At 33.3% G+C, this 22,615-nt stretch overlaps 1 long non-coding RNA gene across 2 annotated transcripts in view; it reads left to right on the forward strand.

Moving 5' to 3' along the window:
* The first annotated feature begins 14,143 nt into the window (after positions 1–14,143).
* The window catches only part of LOC103095104 (uncharacterized), a 29,120-nt gene continuing 20,648 nt past the window's right edge, over positions 14,144–22,615 (forward strand). Inside the window, exons 1-2 of one of the 2 annotated variants that reach the window (XR_464133.3) lie at positions 14,144–14,209; positions 16,064–16,201. This is a non-coding gene — a long non-coding RNA (uncharacterized LOC103095104). Of the gene's footprint in view, positions 16,202–22,615 lie in introns of both variants that reach the window. The other variant, XR_008917791.1, reaches the window with a different exon arrangement.

The raw sequence follows: 22,615 nt of genomic DNA on the forward strand, positions 1-22,615 counted from the left end.
AATGTGCTGGTATAGTTTTGTGTATAATTGTACTTTTAAGTGATCTCTTTGGTGATATAAGTAGTGAAATCTCAGGATCAAAGGGTATGGACATTTTATTCACTTTATTTGCACAAATGCAAGTTGCTTTTCAAAATAGTTTGTACTGTTTCAAAATCCCTCCAACAATGTACTATTATACCTATCTTCTCTCAATCACTCCAACACTAACCCTTTTTTATCCTCCTTCATCTTTGCCAATTTTCATGGTATGATATGAAACTCAGGAATATCTTCAATTTCATTCCCTTATTAGTGATCTGGGTCATTCCTTTCATATATTTGTTAATAGTTTCCAGTTCTTCTTTTGTGAACCATTTTTTCTCATTCTTTTACCTCTTATCCATTAGAGAATGGCTTTTGTTCTCACATACACACACAATATGTATATTTTTGAATACCAAACCCTTTTTAGAGAAATATGACACAAATATTTCCTAATAACACTTCCCTTTTTCTTTTGCATTCTGTATATTTATTTTGTTTGTGCAAAATCTATTCAGTTTCATATAATCAAATTAATCTATTTTAGCTTTTATAGTCCCTTCTACATTATTTGGTTACAAATAAATTTCCTGCCATATACGTGAAAGATATATATATATATATATTTTTTTTTCTAATTTAAATAGTATAATCTTTACTAATTAGGATCATTTATCCATTTAGAATATATTGTGGGATGTTATAAGGTATTTGCCAGACTTTTTTTCCCTTTGTTCTCTACAGTTTTTTTTTAACAAATAGGAAGTTTTGTTCCTAAAAAAATTTATTTTTAGTTTATCAGATACTGGATTATTTAGTTCTATTATTTCAGATTTTCCTTTGGTTAGCCTGTTCCATTTATCAACTTCTATTTTTAATCAATAATATATGATTTTGGTAATTGCTATGTTATCACATTGTTTGTGGTTTGAAAGTGCTATTCTCCCTATTCCCTTCCTCTATTTATTATTTTGCTTGATATCCTACATATTTTTATTTTTACAGATGAACTTTATTATCTTATTCTGTTCTATAAAGTATCCCTTTGATAATTTCATTAGTAAGGCATTTAAACTGGAAATTAATTAATTTCAGTAATACTGTCATTTATGTTATATTGACATTACCCAGCAATGAGAACTGAACATTTTTCCATTTATTTAAGTTTGCTAAGTTCATCCCTATATATTTTATGCATATTAGTTATTTAAAATAGAATTTCTTTTTATAGTATTCCCTTTTGGAATTTATTGTCATATATAAATGCTATTGCTTTATGAGGGTTTATTTATTTTAATAACATTTTATTTTTCCCCAATTACATATAAAATCAATTGTTAACTTTCTTTAAAAAATTCTTAGTCCCAAATTCTCTCCCTCTATCTCCTTGAGACAGTTAGTAATAGGATATAGATTTTAAAAAAAACCCTTACCTTCTGTCTTAGAATCTGGCAGAAGAGCAGTAACAGTTAGGAAATGGGTTTTAAGTGACTTGACCAGGGTTTCACAGCTAAGAAGTGTCCAAAACCAGATTTGAATCCAGGACCTTCCACTTCTAGGCCTGTCTTTCAATCTACTAAGTCACCTAGCTGTCCTAATATAGATTTTACATGTGTAGTCTTCTAAAATATTCTCCCATATTTTCATTTTGTGGAAGAAAACTCAAACAAAGAGCAAAAAACAAAAAAAAACCTTCCAAAAATGAAGAAAAAAAGTGAAATATGTCTAGATTTTTGTCTTGATTCATTCTATATCAGTTCTTTCCCTAAAGGCATATATCATTTTTCATCATGAGTTCTTTGGTATTATCTGCAGTAATTGTGATCTTGTTTTTATTCCTTTGCTATTTTGTTTTATTGATTTTCAGAGAGAGAGAGACAGAGAGAGAGAGAGAGAGAGAGAGATGACATAAAGCTATATGATTCCAAAGACTTCAACTAAAACCACACTAAACAGTAAACAGATCTTTTTTACTGTGGAATCTTTCTCCAGAGATATCAAAACTACTTAAATTTGATAAGAGCAAAATGCTTAGTGTGTGTCAAGGAGACAGAGGCAAAAGGCTTCATGCTTGAGTCCAGAAATCATATTGGTCAAATTGAACCAATGAGTGAGAGTGATAACCCCAAATCCCTTGTTGTATTCTAGATAAGAAAAGTAAAACATAAATATTAAATATAAGGTTATGACTAAATATGAGACATATTGTAGTCTGAGATGAAAGTCAAATGGGAATGTGTTTAAGGCAATCAACACCTATGAAATGATGTCTTGATGTACACCATCAAAATAAAAATGGACTGACCATAACATATTTTAGAACTATCTCACATAAACATTTACAATGAGACATAATAGGTACCATATACATGCATATTCCTTTCCTCATGAATCAAATCCAGGACAGGTATAGAAACATTAATGTTTATTCACTAAAAAAGCAGGTTAACTATATGCATAGATATTTGCATATATATGTATATAAAGAACATGATAAATTTAGAAAACCCAAACAACAAAGAATACTCTTCGAATAAACTAGATATGCTTTTATTAAATAATAGTACAGGCTGAAAATAGGCAAATGCCATTGAATTTGTCAAGTGTTACTAAAAGTGACTTATCTCCAGATGGAACATATGAAATATTAAAATCTCAAACAAGAGTTAAAAGTTTATCTACCATAGACAGCTTCATGAGCTTGACCATCATCAACAACAACAACAACAAACATTGAGCCCATTGACTTAGTCATGAAAATTTGTGGGTAGAAACAGAGGAGGATCAGGTTACTGCTACCAGAAATTATAAAAGATATATCCTTGGAGAAGCATTATGCAGATATGGTAGAACAGGACATAAAAACTTTTCACCTGTAGAATATTTAGCAAGAAACACTGGTGACTAAAATTATGGATCAGAAACTTGCTATCTTTAATAAAATAGCATACCTCAATCTCTAATCCTCAAAGGTAAACTGAAACATCTTTGAGAATTCAACAGTTTTAAACTTTAACTGTACCAATATTCCATTAGAGCTGTTGTTCCACACCTACGTAGACATGTTGACTTATGAACATTTAAGAGCAAATATTATATGTCATATTTTAAACTATTATGATTGACCTCTAAACTATACTGGAAAAGTAACTTTTAAAGTACAGAGATTTAACCAAAGAAATCAAAGCAATGTAGGAAAAGGATAAATTTGATAAACCATCTTTGTTTCCCACCTGCTACTGAAGTTGTTTTAAATATGTTTTCACTATGTATACAGGAAATCAGTTTACATTCCAATCATTTCATTCAATTACCAAAAATAATGATTTTCTCCAGTTTTACAAATAGTGTGTAGGACATGCAATACAATAGCAGGATAGTGACTTGGTTCAAGATTGTTTCTATACTTGCCCTAATGAAAAAAAAATGAATAGAACATGGTAGTAATGATAATAATTAATAAATATTCCTGTATCTGTCAGATGTAACTGAAATTAGATTACCTATGGATGTTGCATATGAAGTGAATAATATTTAAGAGTAAAATCAAAGGTCTGTACCCACTTTACATCTGCATGAACACAATCAAAAATACATTTACAAAGAAGGATCAAACAATTGATTGAAACATGCATATTTGTTTATTGACACGGATTTTATGATGGTAATTCATGATTTGATCATCCCCAACAGAAATTATAGAGAGAATGTCCTTAAAAAGCCCAAACTTTTATTAACTTGGATTATTTGGATAAATGGTAGAAACTCAGCAACATATCATTGTAGGTTGCACAAGTTGATTCCTTCTAAATACCTAGAAACATTTCATCAGGTGACTAGAATTTTACATCATCATAATAAGAACTAACATTTCTATCTTCATTTTTGCTTAGCAAAGAACACTGCTTCATATTGATTAATTCATTTAATCCTCACCATAGCACTGGAAGGTTGGTGCTATTATCCCCATTTTACAGAGGAGGAAAATGACCTGCCTTGTAAGTAACAGAGACAAGACTTGAATTCAAGTCTTCCTGATTCCAAGTCCAACATTCTATCCACTGCATGATCTAGTTGCCATTACCCTTTACAAATCAACAGTCAGAAAGTCCCCAGACTATAGTCTCCAAACTCTCTATATAAAGTCAAGAAATAAATTGCACTAGTACTTTGAATCTCTTCACAGATAAAATTCTTGTTCACAGTTACTTAGAAATAACATTGATCTATACAAATAAAATAAATAAAAAATAGGTATAATAGATTACTATTTCTAGTCTCCATAAACTACAAGCTACATGGCTGATAAACTCTCAAAATAAAGAGAGCTGACAAAAGAAATCAAATCATTGTAGAACAAAATGAGGAATATCCCTGTTTTCTGTCTGCGACTGGAATTGTTCTAATGTTTCCAAGAATGATACAGAAGATAACTGTGCATCCCAATACTTTTATTTAGTTGCAAAAAGCATTTAAATTTTTTTTATCAATCTGTACACTAATAACAGCAGAACAGACACTTATCCCAGGACCATTTCTATATAACCTCTATGGAAAGAAAAAAGATGCAAAGAATGAGATAGTAATAATGACAAAAGAACATTAACAACAACATATTTTTCTATGCACTAAGATTTACTTAAGGTTCACTGTCCTGGAAATGACTGAGATAAGTAGCATCCCTTGTAGATAAAGTGGCTTTCCCTGGGTCACAAAGCTAATGTCAGAGGTACTGTGAAATAAAAGTGTGATTCTTGTCCTGGTTCTTCAACTGTCCTGCTCTATGACCTAGCATAAATCAATTAGCCCTTTTGTATGTTTCCTTATGAATGAAACAGAGGCAATAAAACCTTCTGTTCCCTTCTTCTAGGGCTTTCTCCAAACATTCTTCTCCAAGAATTCTCTCCTCTGACGTTTCTGTTGCTTTTGTTTTTACCATTTCAACTCCATAGCTTCACAATTCCAAAACTTTTAAAAGTTGGTTCTCAAAGATGTCTTCGATCCTCCTGATGTTTTGTGCCAGAGGTGATGAATAAGCAAGCTTGACTGCTGCTGTTTTCTAGGCACATTTCCCTGGGAGAGATGCCTGACAATGTTCTATGCCCCTCTTTCTGTGTCATGATAGATATGCATCTATCAGCATAGATGGACCTAGCAGATCTCCCTCCAAAAAGGGAGAAAGAGTTTAGAGACATGAGCATAATAACCCAGATATGAATGCTAGCAATAATAATGGAAGAGAGAAAGGAAAGAGAGTAAAGTCACCAAATGTGGGCAAAAGTATGGTCCTTTTCTTTGTTCATCACATTGACTAGATCATTCTCCTGTCAAATTTAACTAGTTTGGATGCTATATAGATGTAAGCATATTTGCCCCAGGATACAAGTTTTCAAGAAGCTAAATATTTTTATAAAGAATGATTCTTATCTGAATTCTAACTTGAACATCCCCATGACATCTTTTGAAGTGCTTTTGAGTTATTCGTTTTTCCCTTTCTGTCAGACAATATAGGAAATTAAACAAAATGCTAGAGCCTCTGGATAGAAAAAAAATCCTTTGTTTAATCAATCATCTAGATGTTTTGTCTACATAACATTAAAACATCTAACAATGAGTGATAGAGCGCACAGATGACTACAATTCTCAGTTTTCATCAGGGTACTTCTATATCATTGTGGATAATTATAAGTAAGGAAAAGAGAAGGAAAAACAATTAGGCATCTGACTAAAAGACCTCTAAGTTTCTTTGCAGTTATAAACTTATACTTTTGAGGCTCTCATCATTGGGACAGTGAATTTCTTATCCATTAGCAATAAGACAGGAAGAGAGAAGAACATTACAAAACCAAATTCCAAAATAGTTGAAAACCAGTGCCTTAGACATTTTATTACTGCCTCATTCTATATTATATCACCAAAATTGTATGCCTGATTAATAAATACGTTCTGACAAAGGAATTAATGAGTACTTAATTTCATTTCAAAGAAATGAATAAGAAAATATCCTCAAATAATTCCTGATTACCTTAAATTGGCCTCAGTGAGTTAATTTATTAAGTTGTATGATTTTCCACTCTCATTCCTTCCTACACAGAAAATTCCAAATTCAACACACACCAAAAAAAAAAAAAAACCTGCCATCAAGGGAACAGCCTGTATTCAAAGCCTGCCCTATGTATTCTCTTGTTTTTCTGGCAGAGACTTAGCTGGATGGAGTGGTAACTTAGAGAAAAGAGAAATTCACTCTGTGCCAAAGACTGTATGAGACAGTTCCCACAGGTCCAGCATTTTTCCAGTTCAAAAATCTGTCAAAAGATTATCACCGGTAAGATGAGGAAGCAGCCTCAGAGAGAGAAACAGAGAGGATGGATGTTTGGACTGTTCTTGAAAAATGCACTCTTCACAGTGGAGAAGCTTTCCTGTTCAACCAACACCCATGCCAAGCAGCAGCTTTTCTGACCACAATACAGAGAAGGTCTGATTTATGAGTGTATGGTGTATTGGGTCTAGAAAACACACATTATTACACACAAACACTCACACACACAACTATTTTGGTTTGATTTTAAACCAACATCTAGTCACAGACTCAGGGATTCAAATCAAACTCCACTCTGTAGTGTATGCCTTTATTTCCTACTGTTAAACAAAATCCTCATTTTAACACGATGTGCCCAAAAAGCATGCTGAATTAATTCAAAGGGTTTCAGAGACATCAAATAGCTCTTTAAAAAGCAATATTTTGATGATTTAAGTGTAAATGAACCAGAAACATATGGAGTAAATTTCTTGAAAATTGCACATCATTTCAAAAATTAAGGGGGAAAAGTTCTTGGCAAAGCCCAGTCGGGTTTTTATCTAATCCAAAATATTTGAAAAATAATTTGAGACATTTCATAAACTCAAACAGCTGCTTTCTCTATCCATAATGCATTTATTATATACACTCCTTTTCACTGGGGAAAGCTTTATGTGTGCTGAAGAAGGCAGGTATTTCAGGTACCAACGTACAGAATGGAGAAAGCTAATGATTCTGCACTGTTGTTCAGGGAATAAGATCCTATGCCAACACTTATAAACAGGAGTATTATCTTCTTGACATAAAATACGATTTTCAGGAGTAAATAGTTTTCCTATTTGTTAAGTAACTCAGGAAAGGGCAATGGACAGAGAGATGGCCACAGAGTCAGAAACACTGGGTTAAAGCCCTGTTTCTGACTCATACTGACCATATCACTTTGAGCAAATTGCTTAGTCCTTTCATACTCAGAGGAAATTAGAATTCTACATTTCAGAAGAGATATGATCTACATTAGTAGGGGGAGTTTTTCTCACAGGAATCTCCTTACATTATTGAAATCAGAAACTCCATTTTTAATGACTGCACCCCAAAATTCTCTGAAACTAAGAAAACAGCGTTGTTAGTTGCCACTTGGCCTTTTCTTAGAACAAGCAGCCTGATTCACTAAAGATCTGTGAGTCACCTCTATTATTTGTAGTCTATAAAATCTCCCTCCATTCTTCTGTTCAACAATCTAGGTAGGTAAGTGTGAATATATGTGAAAATTAGTATGATCGTTACAAATTCTGTTATATGACAGGGAAGGAAGTCAGAACCATTATTAGAGATTTACAATTATTTAATATTCATGTTTATTTAAAATTTAATAATTATAATCACTATTGAATGTTCAACATCACCCTTGATTATTTTCTCCCTACCTTCTGGTTTTATTACTCTATTCAATCTCTGTTTGTGTTTGCCTCGCTATTGGTCTGTCTGTCTTTCTGGCTCTGTCTCTCTTTCAAGTTTTCCCAACAATTTTTATCAAATGGTGAATTCTTATACCCAAAACTTGGATTTTTATTTTGTCTAAGAGAAGGTTACTGTAATCTCTTACAACTACGTGTTGAATATTTCACTGATTTACTTTTCTGTTTCTTAGACAGTACAAGATAGCTCTGATATTTACTGCTTTATGAAACAGTTTAAAATTGGATACGGCTTAACCTGATTTCTTTGCTTTTTTTTTCATTAATTCCTTTGTATTCTTGACCTCTTGTTTTCCCAAGTGAATGTTGTTACTATTTTTTTATTATTTGTAGAAAGAGCAAAAACAGAGGAATAAAAGTATAAACCAAATGCACTAATGCATATAGATTCACAAATTTTAAACAAAATATTAACCAGAAATCTACAGCAACATATCATAAAAATTATACATGGCTAAAAAGGATTTATATAAAGTATACAGGGAAGGTGTAATGTAAGGGGAACTATTAACATAATTGATTACATTAACAACAAATGTAACAAAAGTCATATGATTTAGTCAATAGATGCAGAAAAGACTTTCGACAATTTCAAAACCCATTTCTATTAAAAATACTTGAAAGCATAAGTGGATTTATTCTTACAATAGTAAAAACTATATACCTAAAACCATCAGCAAACATCCATAATGGAAATAAGTTAGAAGCCTTCCCTATAAAATCATGGATGAAGCAAGGATGCCTATTATCACCAATTTCTTTAAAATGTATTATATATCCTAGCAATAGAAGAAGTTTCAGGGACTCATTTGATTTCTTTCAAATTGTCCTCCAAAAAGCTATGATATAATACCTCAGAATTAATTCTGGAGAGGCACAACCCACAAAAAGAAAAGGGGAAGTAATTTTTCAACCAAAACCAACTTAGAAGGATAGCAAGATGGCTATATTGTAATGGAGTATAAGTGGGCCAAGCCCCACCTATTGCAACAGGCCTTGAGTGCAAATGAAGCAATAGCCAAGGCTCCCAGAACTCTCAGCTATAGATAGTAATGGGAGTCAGACAACTGCTCAGAAAATGATTGCATGGGTCCCTTTTTTGGCTCTGAGTGCAAGACTCTTGTCATATTGCTCATAAGCAGAAGTAAGTCACAGTCCTGGGGCACTGTTATAGAGAGAGAGATGAGGAATGCCAGCATATACCAGCACTGGCAGCCATAGGGGAGCAGGGGACCCTGGTTATGGTTCCAAGGGATAAAATGGTGATTGGTGTTACTCATAGACCAGAGCTAAGAACAAGAGAGTATTAAACACACCTCTCCTTACATCTCATCACCTTGTAAGAACAATGAAAGCAGATCCCTAGCATCAGCTTTGAAAGAAGCTGCACAAGAACCTGAAGCTTGGGATAGGGCTCCCTTCACTACAGTTACAGAGTCCAACAGCTTTTTAAACTAAAAGAGAAAAAAAGGCAGGAAAATGAGCAAACAACAACAAAAACTCAACATAGGAAGATATTTTGGTAGACTCAAAAACAAATCAATAAACCTCTAAGGAAAATAATTATTGCTCTCAATCCCCAAAAGATTTAATGAAGGAGTTTAAAAAAATATTTTAAAAAATAAGAGGAAGAAAAGAAAATTTGGGAAAAAATGAGAGTGATAAAGGAAAATCATTAAAAGAGAATCAATAGCTTGTTAAGGGATAATAATTAAAAATACTGAAGAAATGAATACCTAGGCCAACTGGTAAAAAATACACAAAATTCCAAAGAAAAGAAGAATTCCATTAAAAATTCCATAAATTCAAAATGAAAAAAGATATACAAACATGACCTGAAGAGAAAAACTTCTTGGAAGACAGAATTGACCCTTTGGAAAAGAAGATACAAAAATTTACTAAGGAAAAGAACTCTTTACAAAGAAGAATTCATGAAATGGAAAAGGGAGTACAAAAGATCATTCAAGAAAATCATGCTTTAAATCAAAACAACTCTTAGGTACAACCTTATACCTAGCAGAGTGGCCAATATGACAGTAAATGAAAATGATAAATGTTAGAGGGGATATGGCAAAATTGGGACACTAATACATTGCTAGTGGAGATGTGAATTTATCCAACTATTCTAGAAGAAAATTTGGAATTATACCCAAAAGGCTTTAAAAGAAAGCATGTCCTTCTACCCAGCAATACCACCACTGGGTTTGTATCCCAAAGAGATTTTTAAAAAATGGAAAAGGTTCTGTTTGTTCAAAATATTTATTGCTGTGCTTTTTGTGGTATCAAAAAATTGGACAATGAGAGGTTGTTCCTTGATTGGGGAACAAATTGTGGTATAAGATGGTGATGGAATACTATTGTGGTATAAGGAATGATGAACTTCTTGATTTCCATAAGAACTGAAAATATCTCCATGTACTGATATGGAGTGAAAAAAGCAAAACCAGGAGAACATCATATACAATAACTGAAACATTGTGGGACAATCAAATATAATTGACTTTGCTACTAAAAGCAAGTTAATGATCTGGGACAACTCTGAGGGTCTTATGAAAAAGAATGCTATCCACATCTAGAGAAAGAACTGTGAGAGTAGAAATCAAGGATAAAACATATGATTTATTATTTGTTTGTATGGGTATATGATTTGGGGTTTTGGTTTTAAAGGATATTATTAATTATATTATTATTATATTATAATATACATCATATCATATTATATTATAAAAATTAATAATATGAAAATGGGATTTGAGTGATAATATATGTATAATCCAGAGAAATTGCTTGTCATCTCTGGGAGGGGAGAGGCAACTAGGGAGTGAGACAACAAGAACCATGTAACCATGGATTTTTTTTTAATTTCAAAAAAAGAAAAAGAATGCCATGCTTTAAAAAGTAGAATTGGGCAAGTGGAAGCTAATGCCTCCATGAGACATTAAGGAACAAACAAGTCAAAAGAATGAAAAAGTAGAAGAAAATGTGAAACATCTCATAGGAAAAAAAAAAACTAATCTGGAAAATAAATCCAGGAGAGATAATCTAAGAATTATTGGACTACATGAAGGCTATGATTTAAAAAAAAAAAAAGAACTTAGATATCACCCTTCAAGAAAATGTCAAGGAAAACTGCCCTGATATTCTAGAACCCTAGGATAAAATAGAAATTGAAAAAAATCTACTGATCACCTCCTGAAAGAGATCCCCAAAATTTAATTCACAGGAGTACTATAGCCAAATTCCAGAACTCCCAGGTCAAGGAGAAAATATTGCAAGCAGCCAAAAAGTAAAAAAAAAAATATCATGGAGTTGCAGTCAGAACACAGAAGACTTGGAAGCATCTACATTAAAGGGTCTGAGTGCATAGAATATGATATTCCAGAGTGCAAAGGAGCTAGTACTTCAACCAAGAATCATCTACCCATCAAAACTGACCATAATCCTTCAGGGGAGGGAAATGGGTATTGAATGAAATAGAGGACTTTCAAACATTCCTGATGAACAAAAGGCCAAAACTGAATCAAAAATTTGATTCTCAAATATAAGACTCAAGAGAATCATTAAAAAAAAAAAACATGAGAGAGAAATCAAAAGATATTCAATAAGGTTAAACTGTGTACATTCCTACATGGGGGAAATAATTCTTGTTATGCCAAAGAACTTTGTCTTTGTCATTATTAGGGCAGCTGGAAGAAGTATACATAGACAGAGGCCAAGTGTATGAATTGAAGACAATGGGATGATATAAAAATTAAATTAAATTAAAACACGAGAAAGAGGAATGCATTGGAAGGAGAGTGAAGAGAAAAATAGAGCAGGGTAAATTATTGTACATAAAAGAGGCATGAAAGAGCATTTATAGTGGAGGAGGTCTTTAGGAGAGTATGTGAACCTTATTCTCCTTAGAATTGGCTCAGTGATGGAAGAATGTACATAATTAATTGGGTATAGAAAGTTATCTTAACCTACAGGAAAAATAGGAGAGGAAGATAATAAAGGAAAGGGGATTGGACTGGCATAAAAGAAGCAAATTAGAGAAGGTGGGAGGTCAAAAATTAAATAGGGTTAAATGGGATGGAAAGTAATACACAGTAATCATAATGGTGCAAAAAATTACAGATCTATTAAAGACCTCATTTCTCAAAAACATAGAGAAATGAGTTGAATATATAAGAAAACAAATCCTTCTCTAATTGATAAATGGTCAAATGATATAAACAGTCATTTCTCAAAGTAATTAAAATTCTATATAGTCATGGAAAATGATGTTCTAAATCATTATTTTTAAAAGAAATGCAATTTAAAACAATTCCGAAGTACCAGCCCACATTTATCAGATTGACTATTATGACAGAAAAGGAAAAAATGACAGAACTTGAAAGAGATATAGGAAAGCTGGAAATAAATGCACTATTGGGGGACTTGTGAATTGATTCAGTTATTCAGGATAACAATTTGGACCTTTGTCCAAAAGGTTATAAAATAGTATATGCCCTTTGACCCAACAATAGCATTTCTATGTTTGTATCACAAAGAGATTAAAAAAAACAAAGAAGGGAAGGGCCTATATGTTCAAAAATATTTAAAGTAGTTCTTTTGGAATTGCAAATAGAATGTGGGGATACCCATTAAATGGGGAATGACTGAGTAAGTTCTATTATATGATTTTAATGTAATACTCTTGTGCTATAAGAAAAGATAAGCAGGAAGAGCTCAGAAAAACCTATAAAGACTTAGAAAGAAGAGTGAAAAAGCAGAACCAGCAGAACAACATTGCATACTATGACAGGAACACTTTACAATGGAACACTGTGACTAAGTTACTCTTATCAATACAATGTCCAAAACTATCCAAAGGATTAATGCTTTTTTTAAAAAGCCATCTACTGCCAGAGTAAAAAGACTGAGTCTGAATCCAGACCAAAACAAACTTTTTTAACTTATTTAATTTTTTTTTTCTATTTGAGTTTCCTCCCACAAAAGGACTAATATGGGAAAATGTTTTACATGGTTGTACATATAGAATCTATATGAGATCCCTTACCATATCAACGAGAGTAGGGAGTTTGAGAGGAGGGATGGAGGGAGAGAGAGAGAGAGAATTCAAGACTCCATATTCTTTGAAAAATGTTGAAAACTCTTTTTACCTGTAATTGGGGAAAATAAAATAAAACTGAATGTCTTAAGAAATGTTAGCAATAGAATTGAGAAGAAAAAGAAATCAAAGGCATCAGAATAGACAAAGATAATAAAATGATTTCTTTTCACAAATGATATGAAGTTATATGTAGAAAATCAGTGTAAAAATGGACTTGAATCCAGGACTTCAATCCCCAGAAGTCCTTGCTCCACTTCCCTAAAATGCTTTGTAATCTCACTGAATTCTCACCTGGGCTGAGAGCAAATCATTTCTTTAAAGGTCTCCGCCCACGGCAGGGTGTTCTCTTCCTGTCTCCAATGGCAAACAGGAGCGTCTCATGATGTGAGTGAAATTTGGGTGCTCATGGCCGACCTAGCACATACTTCTCTTGCTTGTATTTTCTTTAATCCTTAACCTTTAATAAACCTCTAAAAATATAATACTCCTTGCAGAGAGAAACTAATTTCTACCTGCCTCTGTTTCCCCAAATTTTAACCTTTACAGAAGCTATCAATAATTTTAGTAAAGTAGCAGAATATAAATCACCAGTATATCTATATATCACTAACAAAGTCCTGTAATAAGGCAGAGTGAGAGATAACCTATTAAAATAATCTAGATAGAATAAAATATGCAGGAATTTACCTGCCAAAATACAACCAGAAACTACATTAATGTGATAAAATACTTTTTATAGAAATCAAGTCAGTTTTACATAATTGGAGAAATATTAACTGTTCATGTCGGTAGAGCCAATATAATTAAAAGGATAATCGTACCTAAAGTAATCTATTTATAAAAGCCATTCCAATTAAATTACCAAAAAATTATTTTATTAAACTTGAAAAATAACTTTAAAATGTTATTTAACTAAAACCTACTTTTATATTATAGTAATCCTCATCATAATTTAGACCTTTCTTCCACAATCTCCCATACTCAATTTGACACTACTACTCTCCATCTCCTTCATTGCTTATGTAGCTCTGATGAATTTTTTAAGGCCACCTTCAAGTTCACCTCTTTCATGAAACATTTTTTCATCTCCTTAACACACAGCAATCTCTCCTCCAAACTATCATTGAGGATATAAAGCTTACTGAAATGATAGTGTACTAGAGAGGGAATTTGGTGAAATGTAATTGGGAAATCAACAGAGGTTACACCAGGAAGTAAGCAAAAAAAAAAAGAGGCTGAATCTTGGGCCCCTCCCCTCTCCACTTCCTGTTCTTTCCCACTGAGCAAGTCTAATGGAGATTTCCTTCACATATGGTAAGTTGATTCTTCTCTCTAGTAACAATAATACTTAAACTACTTTTCTTAGTTAAAGGATCTTTTGTTCTTTGGGGGAGAAGGAGATAAGGGTGGGATTAAGAATGAGCAAAAAGGATGTCCCTAAATCAGAATTGTAACACTGATTGAAGGCTTTGAAAAATAAGTCTCTTCAAAAGGAATAAATAAAATATTTTCTCAGAGAAAAGATGGCAATAACTCTGCTAGGGTCTCTTTTGGGCAAGACTGAATATTCCTTCAGTTTACAGTGGAAATAGTAAGGTAATGGCCAGAGAGGAGAAGAGAGGATCTGTCCTCAACCACCTTCAGGCAGAAGAAGAATGAACTTCAGGCAGCTGGGGTCCAACTGTCCCTCTTTATCAAACTTCCATGGAACTCTCTCCCCTCCTCCAATGATTTGTATGTTCCAAAGGTTCTGACCTCTCCTTGCTTTGCAGATCCAATTTTTCTTTGCCCATATTTCTTCAATCACAATAGGGACATTGGAATAGGATGAAAACAATCACCTTTTTCACATTTTCCTATAAGCTCTGATTCATAGACCTACTGAATGAATTTAGGAATCAGTGGTCTGGGAATCAAGTGACCTTTGATCTTGCTCTGGTTCTGCTGTTAACTACCTGAATGAACTTGGAGTCACCTAATTTCTTTAGTCATCATGTATACAAATAAAAGGAACTTGTTGGACTGCATTACCTAAAAATATTTTACAGGTACAGTATATTCAATTTTAAATCATTTAATCTATTCTTATCCTTTTTTTTTCTTTCCTTTGTTCTATCCAAGCTTTCCTTCTGCCTAGAAAATTATAAGAAATAATCGTTCATATATTTATGAAATTCTTTACTCTCAGGGAAAGGTTGTTCCTCTACTTTTGAAAACAGAAAGCCAAGCTGAGAGATGGGAAATTCCTGGGTTCATATCTGGTCTAATACATTTCATAGCTGGGTGAACCTGGGCAACACACAATATTAATTCTAAGATAGAAGGCAAGGGTTAAAAAATAGTTGTCTGAACTGGAAATAACTTTCAGAGACCACAATGCTCTCTGTCTCTCTCAGTCTCTGTCTCTGTCTCTGTCTCTGTCTCTGTGTCTCTGTCTCTGTCTCTGTCTCTCTCTCTCTCTTTCTCTCTCTCTTTCTTTTGAAGATGTTGGAGATTTTTAAAAAGAATCTTGGGTAACATGAATTCACACAAAGTCACATGATAAGAACCAGGAGAACAATTTATACAAGGATAGAAATGTTGTAAGGAAAAACAATCCAAAACTTTAAGAATTCTGATGAATTCAGTAACCAACCTTGTTTCAAGAGAATCTTCAATGAACATGTTACCCACTTTCTAACAACAAGGACATAGACTCAAGGTCAATAAAGAGACATACATTTTTGGACATGGTCATTGTGCATATTTCATTTTGATTGATTATTTGTTGTAAGATATGTTTTTCCTTTTTTTCTCTGTTGAAGGATAAGGTAGAAGGAAAGGGAGTTAGCAATTGGGAAGCCAAGAAAAAGGGCACTATGATTATATTAACATGCCCAGAGGAAAACTGAAGGAAATTCAGAAAGAATTATAATAAGATAATTCTAAAAGCAAGTGTATAAATATATTATATATTTTTGCTTCCAAAAGCAGTTCTAAAATGAAGATTAATGGTTTCATAAAAATTTTTCTTTTTATGTTCTGTGTATGAAAATATAATTTTTTTGGTATTTAAGATGAGAATTGTTTTTAACAATGAGGTTTTTACATATCCAATATGAAGAAATAGTTGATGGTTAGACTTGGAAGTTCTTTAAATGATCTCCTAATCCAGTCTCTTGATTTCAGAGTTGAAATGGAAGATCAGAGAAGGAAAATGAGTTGTCTAAGGTAATGTAACTAATCAGTGACAGAATCATGACTCAAAACCAAATTGAGATGAGTCCAAAGCAGAGTGATTTTCCATTGGATGCATCAAGACCTTGTGTAAGAATGACTTTATTAATAAGCTAATTAAATATCTAGCTAATGTTGAGAGTGAAGGATAAAGAAATTGACTCCAACCCAGGAATATGCTAGGACTTCTTTGAAATGGTTAAAGACAACTGATTGTTAAATTTCCAGTGTAAACATTTACATATCCAAAAAAGGCACTTATGTTTACCTATAAATGTTTTTATTTTAAACAAACAGGCTTTATTTTCTACACATTGGAATTCCAATTTTTTTTTCCAACTCTTTCATGCTTGGTTCACCATGCCCAGATTCCTCTTCACCTCTGCTTTGTAGAATCTCGAGCTTATTTTTTTAAAATTTATTTAGTCAATTTAGAACATTATTCTTTGGTTACAAGAATTATATTATTTCCCTCCCTCCCCTACCTTCACCCTTCCTGCAGCCGACGTGCAATTTCATTAGGTATTGCATGTGTCCTTGATCAAAACCTATTTCCATGTTGTTGGTGTTTGCACTAGAGTTTTCATTTAGAATCTACCTCCCCAAACATATTCCTTCGAGCCATGCATTCAAGCAGTTGTTTTTTATTCTTTGTTTCTACTCCCACAGTTTTTCCTCTGCTGGTGGATAGTGTTTTTTCTCCTAGATTGCTTTAAGTTGTTCAGATCACTGCATTGTCACTAATGGAGAAGTCCATTACATTCAATTGTACCACAGTGTATTAGACTCTTGTGTATAATGTTCTCCCGGTTCTGCTCCTTTCACTCTGCATCACTTCCTGGAGGTTGTTCCAGTCTCCATGGAATTCCTCCACTTTATTATTCCTTTTAGCACAATAGTATTCCATCACCAACATAGACCACAATTTGTTCAGCCATTCCCCAGTTGGAGGGCAGCCCCTCATTTTCCAATTTTTTGCCACCACAAAGAGCGCAGCTATGAATATTCTTGTACAAGTCTTTTTCCTTATTATCTCCTTGGGATACAAACCCAGCAGTAGTATGACTGGATCAAAGGGCAAATAGTCTTTTAGCTCCATTTGGGAATAGTTCCAAATTGCCCTCCAGAATGGTTGGATCAATTCACAACCCCACCAGCAATGAATTAATGTCTCTATTTTGCCACATCCCCTCCAGCATTCATTACTTTCCTTTGCTGTCATGTTAGCCAATCTGCTAGGTGTGAGGTGATACCTCAGAGTGTTTTGATTTGCATTTCTCTGATTATAAGAGACTTAGAACAATTTTTCATGTGCTTATTAATAGTTTTGATTTCTTTAACTGAAAATTGCCTATTCATGTCCCTTGCCCATTTATTGATTGGAGAATGGTTTGATTTTTTGTACAATTAGTTCAGCTGTTTAAGAATTTGAATAATTAGACCTTTGTCAGAGGTTTATGTTACGAAGATTGTTTCCCAGTTTGTTGCTTCCCTTCTAATTCTGTTTGCATTGGTTTTGTTTGTACAAAAACTTTTTAATTTGATGTAATCAAAATTATTTATTTTACATTTTGTGATTTTTTTCTAGCTCTTGCTTGGTTTTTTTTATTTTTTTCCTTTTAAAAATTATTTTATCTGGTCATTTTCAAACATTATTCATTAGAAACAAAGATCTTTTTCTTTTCCTCCCCCTGCCCCTTCCCATTGGCGATGCGTGATTCTTCTGGGTATTACATGTGTCCTCTATCTGAACTCATTTCCATGTTATTGGTTTTTGCATTAGGGTGTTCATTTAGAGTCTTTCCTCAATCATATCCCCATCTACTCCTGTACTCAAGTTGTTGCCTTTCCTTGGTGTTTTTACTTCCACCATTTGTCCTCTGCTTGTGGATAGTGTTTTTTCTCCTAGATCCCTGCAGGTTGTTTAGGGACATTGCAGTGACATTAATGGAAATGTCCATTACGTTCGATTGTACCACAGTGTATCAGTCTCTGGGTACAATGTTCTCCTGGCTCTGCTCTTGCTTGGTTTTAAAGTCTTTCCTTTCCCTAAGATCAGACATGTATACTATTCTGTGTTCATCCAATTTGCTTATGATTTCCTTCTTTATATTCAGGTCATTCACCCATTCTGAGTTTATCTTGGTGTAGGGTGTGAGATGTTTGAGCCAGACCTAATCTCTCCCATACTGTCTTCCAATTTTTCTAGCAGTTTTTATCAAATAGTGAATTTTGGTCCCTGAAACTGGGATATTTGGGCTTATCATAGACTGTCTTGCTGAGGTCATTTACCCCAAGTCTATTCCACTGAGGCTCTTTTCTGTCTCTTAGCCAGTACCAAATCGTTTTGATGACCAATGCTTTTTACTATAGTTTGAGATCTGGGACTGCAAGTCCTCCTTCCTTCGCATTTTTTTTTCATGATTTCCCTGGATATGCTTGATCTTTTGTTCTTCCAAATGAACTTAGTTATGGTTTTTTTTTTTCTAATTCAGTAAAAAAGTTGTTGGTAGATCAATGGGCATTGTACTGAATAACTAAATTAATTTGGGTAGGATTGTCATTTTTATTATGTTAGCTTGCCCTACCCATGAGCAATCAATGTTTTCCCAATTGTTTAGATCTAGTTTTAATTGTGTGGAGAGAGTTTTGTAGTTGTGTTCATACAGTTCTTATGTTTGTCTCAGCAGATAGATTCCTAAGTATTTTATATTGTCTAGGGTGATTTTAAATGGAATTTCTCTTTCTAATTCTTGCTGCTGAGATGTGTTGGAGATATAGAGAAATGCTGATGACTAATGGACGTTTAATTTGTATCCTGCAACTTTGCTAAAGTTGTTGATTATTTCAACAAGCTTTTTGGTTGATTCTCTAGGATTCTTTAAGTAGACCATAATATCATCCACAAAGAGTGATAGCTTGGGCTCCTCATTGCCTATTTTAATACCTTCAATTTCTTTTTCTTCTCTAATTGCTACTGCTAGTGTTTCTAGTACAATGTTAAACAATAGAGGTGATAATGGGCATCCTTATTTCACACCTGATCTTATTGGGAAGGCTTCTAGTTTATTCCCATTGCTGATGATGTTTGCTGATGGTTTTAGATATATATTGTTTATTATTTTTAGGAAAGACCCTTCTATTCCTATACTTTCTAGTGTTTTTAATACAAATGGGTGTTGTATTTTATCAAAGTCTTTTTCTGCATCTATTGAGATAATCATGTGATTTTTGTCAGTTTTCTTATTAATATGGTCAATTATGTGTATGGTTTTCCTAATATTGAACCAGCCCTGCATTCCTGGTATAAATCCTTCTTGATTATGGTGAAAAACTCTTCTGATCACTTGCTGGAGTCTTTTTGCTAGTATCCTATTTAAGATTTTTGCATCTATATTCATTAAGGGGATTGGTCTATAGTTTTCTTTCTCTGTTTTTGACCTGCCTGACTTTGGGACCAGTACCATGTTTGTGTAGTTAAATGAATTTGATAGAACTCCTTCTTGGCTTATTCTATCAAATAGTTTGTTTAATATTGGGATTAGTTGTTCTTTGAATGTTTGATAGAATTCATTTGTGAATCCATGTGGACCTGGGGATTTTTTCTTCGGGTATTCTTTGATGGTTTGTTCAATTTCTTTTTCTGATATGGGGTTCTTTAGGTAATCTCTTTCTTTCTCTGTTAGTCTAGGCAATTTATATTTTTGTAAATATTCATCCATATCACCTACATTGCTATATTTGTTGCCATATAATTGGGCATAGTAGTTTTTAATGATTGCCTTAATTTCCTCTTCATTAGAAATGAGGTCTCCCTTTTCATCTTGGATACTGTCAATTTGGTTTTTTTCTTTCCTTTTTTAAATTAGATTGACCAATACTTTGCCTATTTTATTTATTTTTTCAAAGTACCAGCTTCTATTCTTATTTATTAAATCAATAATTCTTTGACTTTCAATTTAATTAATTTTATTTTAATTTCTCCTTTGTTTTTTAGGATCTCTAATTTAGTCTTTATCTGAGGATTTTTAATTTGTTCACATTCTAGTTTTTTAATTTACATTCCCAATTCATTGACCTCTGCCCTCTCTAGTTTGTTAATATATGAACTCAAGGATATAAATTTCCCCCTGAGTACTGCTTTGGTTGTACTAGGTTTTGAAAGTATGTCTCATCATTGTCATTTTTTTCAATGAAATTATTGTTTCTATGATTTGTTCTTTAACTAATTGAGTTTGGTGAATCATATTGTTTAATTTCCAATTAATTTTTTATTTGCCTCTCCATGTACCCTGACTGTAAAGATAATTTTAGGGTTATGACTTAAAATCTAAATTAATTGGTCACCAGGGAAAATTGCCAAATAAAACACCCAAGTCAATCTGGAAATTTATGGTAATTTTAATTAATATAGAGGAAAGGATTTAAGGAGACGAGGGAATAGGATATAGGATTTCTCCTGCCTGCTCTGTGCCAGGAAGAGTACAAGATCTCCACCACTGGGTCTCTGAAGAAGATTAGAGGCTTCTAAGAGGATGAAATTTGGAAAGTAAAGGAGGGAAAACTCAGGCAGAAACTTACCACCGAACAGGATAATAGCTTGTAGACATGCCAAGATGCAGAAATGCCCAGCAAGCTGCCACCAGCCAACTCTTCACTGCCAAGAGGTACTGGTGAAAGGAAGTGAGCCAAATATATAGACCTTTTATTCTTGTGTCCCCTCCTCTAAATGCCAATTCTTTAGTTCTCATCTTCTTTGATTAGATTATAACTTTTGAGTTACTTAACACTTCTTTGTTAAGTTCACTTTTTGTTAGTTACTTGACCTTTTTATGATTAAATTACCCTTCACAGTTATTTAACACCTTTTTGTTTTAAGATCTAAAAATAGACTTAACTTAAAGTTCTAGTTTCACTTTAAAGTAAGAACTAAGTACCTTCATTGTTCAATCAGGAGATTACAACTTTATCTTCACCATAAAGTAAGATCTAAGTAGGGTGGAGTAATTTAAATTCTCATTACTAATTATTATTTTCATTTCATTGTGATCTGAGAAGGTTGCATTTATTATTTCTGCTCTTTTTTACTTGTTTGCAATGTTTTTATATCCTAATACATGGTCAATTTTTGTGAGTGTACCATGTGCTGCTGAAAAGAAGGTGTATTCCTTTTTGTCCCTATTTATTTTTCTCCACAAATCTACTAACTCTATTTTTTCAGATTTCATTCACTTCTCTTACCTCTTTCTCATTTAATTTTTGGTTGGACTTATCTAGTTCTGATAGAGGAAGGTTCAGTTCTCCCACTAGTATAATTATTTTTTCATCTATTTCATCCTTGAGCTCTACTAGTTTCTCCTTTAGAAATTTGGATGCCATTTGGTGCATGCATGTTGAGTACTGATATTTCCTCATTGTCTATAGACAATACTGCCTTTTATTAGGATGTAATTACCTTCCCTATCCTTTTTAATCAGATCTATTTTTTACTTTGCCTTTGTCAGATATCATGATTGCGACTCCTGCCTTCTTTTTATCTGTTGATGCCCAGTAGATTTGGCTCCATCCTCTTACTTTCACCCTATGCATATCTACCTTCCTCATGTGTGTTTCTTGTAGACAGCATATGGTAGGGTTTTGGATTCTAATCCACTCTGCTATTTGCTTGTGTTTTATGGGTGAGTTCATTACATTCACAGAGTTATGATTACCAGCCATGTATTTCCCAGCATTTTGAATTCTACTCTCAGTCCTGCCTTTTCTTCTTTCACTATTTCCTTCTACAACAATGTTTTGTTTTTTAATCAGTTCCCCTAATTCCCACTCTTATTTTATTTCCCTTACTACTCCTCCCTTCTAATTCCCCCCTTATTTTCTTTACAGTCCTTTTAAACTACCCCCCCATGCTCTCCCTCCCTTATACTACTTCCCTCCCCACAAGTCCCTTTGTTACCCTTCTACTTCCCTATAGGGTGCAAATCAATGCCCTAATGGATTGGACTGTTCTTCCCTCTTTGGGTCAATTTCAATGCATGTACAAGTTGAGCATTTCCTATCTCCAACCTCTGAGCCCTTCCAGTGTATTGATGTTCTCCCCCTTCCTGCCATGTGCTTCTTTTTGACATATAAATTTACCCCCTTTTGTTTCTTTTCCCATTTCTTTTAGTATTAACCTCTTTTTTAGCTCTAGTTGTGTGTATATATATATATGCATATATATACATGTATTATATGTATTTATGCTTACATATATCTACATACATATTTATGTCTTGTCATTTTATCCTATATAGTTTGTCACTGTTTTCTCTAAGTGGACTTCTTCTAGCTGCTCAGGTGATAATAACAACTTTTAAGAATTACCAATGACCTCTTTTCCTATAGTGATACATATAATTTTAATTTATTGGGTCTCTTAAAAAAAGTTTCTTTTGTTTTGTTTTGTTTTTTTTCCCTCTTTTAATTACCTTTTGATGATTCTCTTGAGTTCTGTGCTTGGGCATC

This window comes from Monodelphis domestica, chromosome 3, assembly GCF_027887165.1.
Source record: "Monodelphis domestica isolate mMonDom1 chromosome 3, mMonDom1.pri, whole genome shotgun sequence".
Taxonomy (NCBI): Eukaryota; Metazoa; Chordata; class Mammalia; order Didelphimorphia; family Didelphidae; genus Monodelphis; species Monodelphis domestica.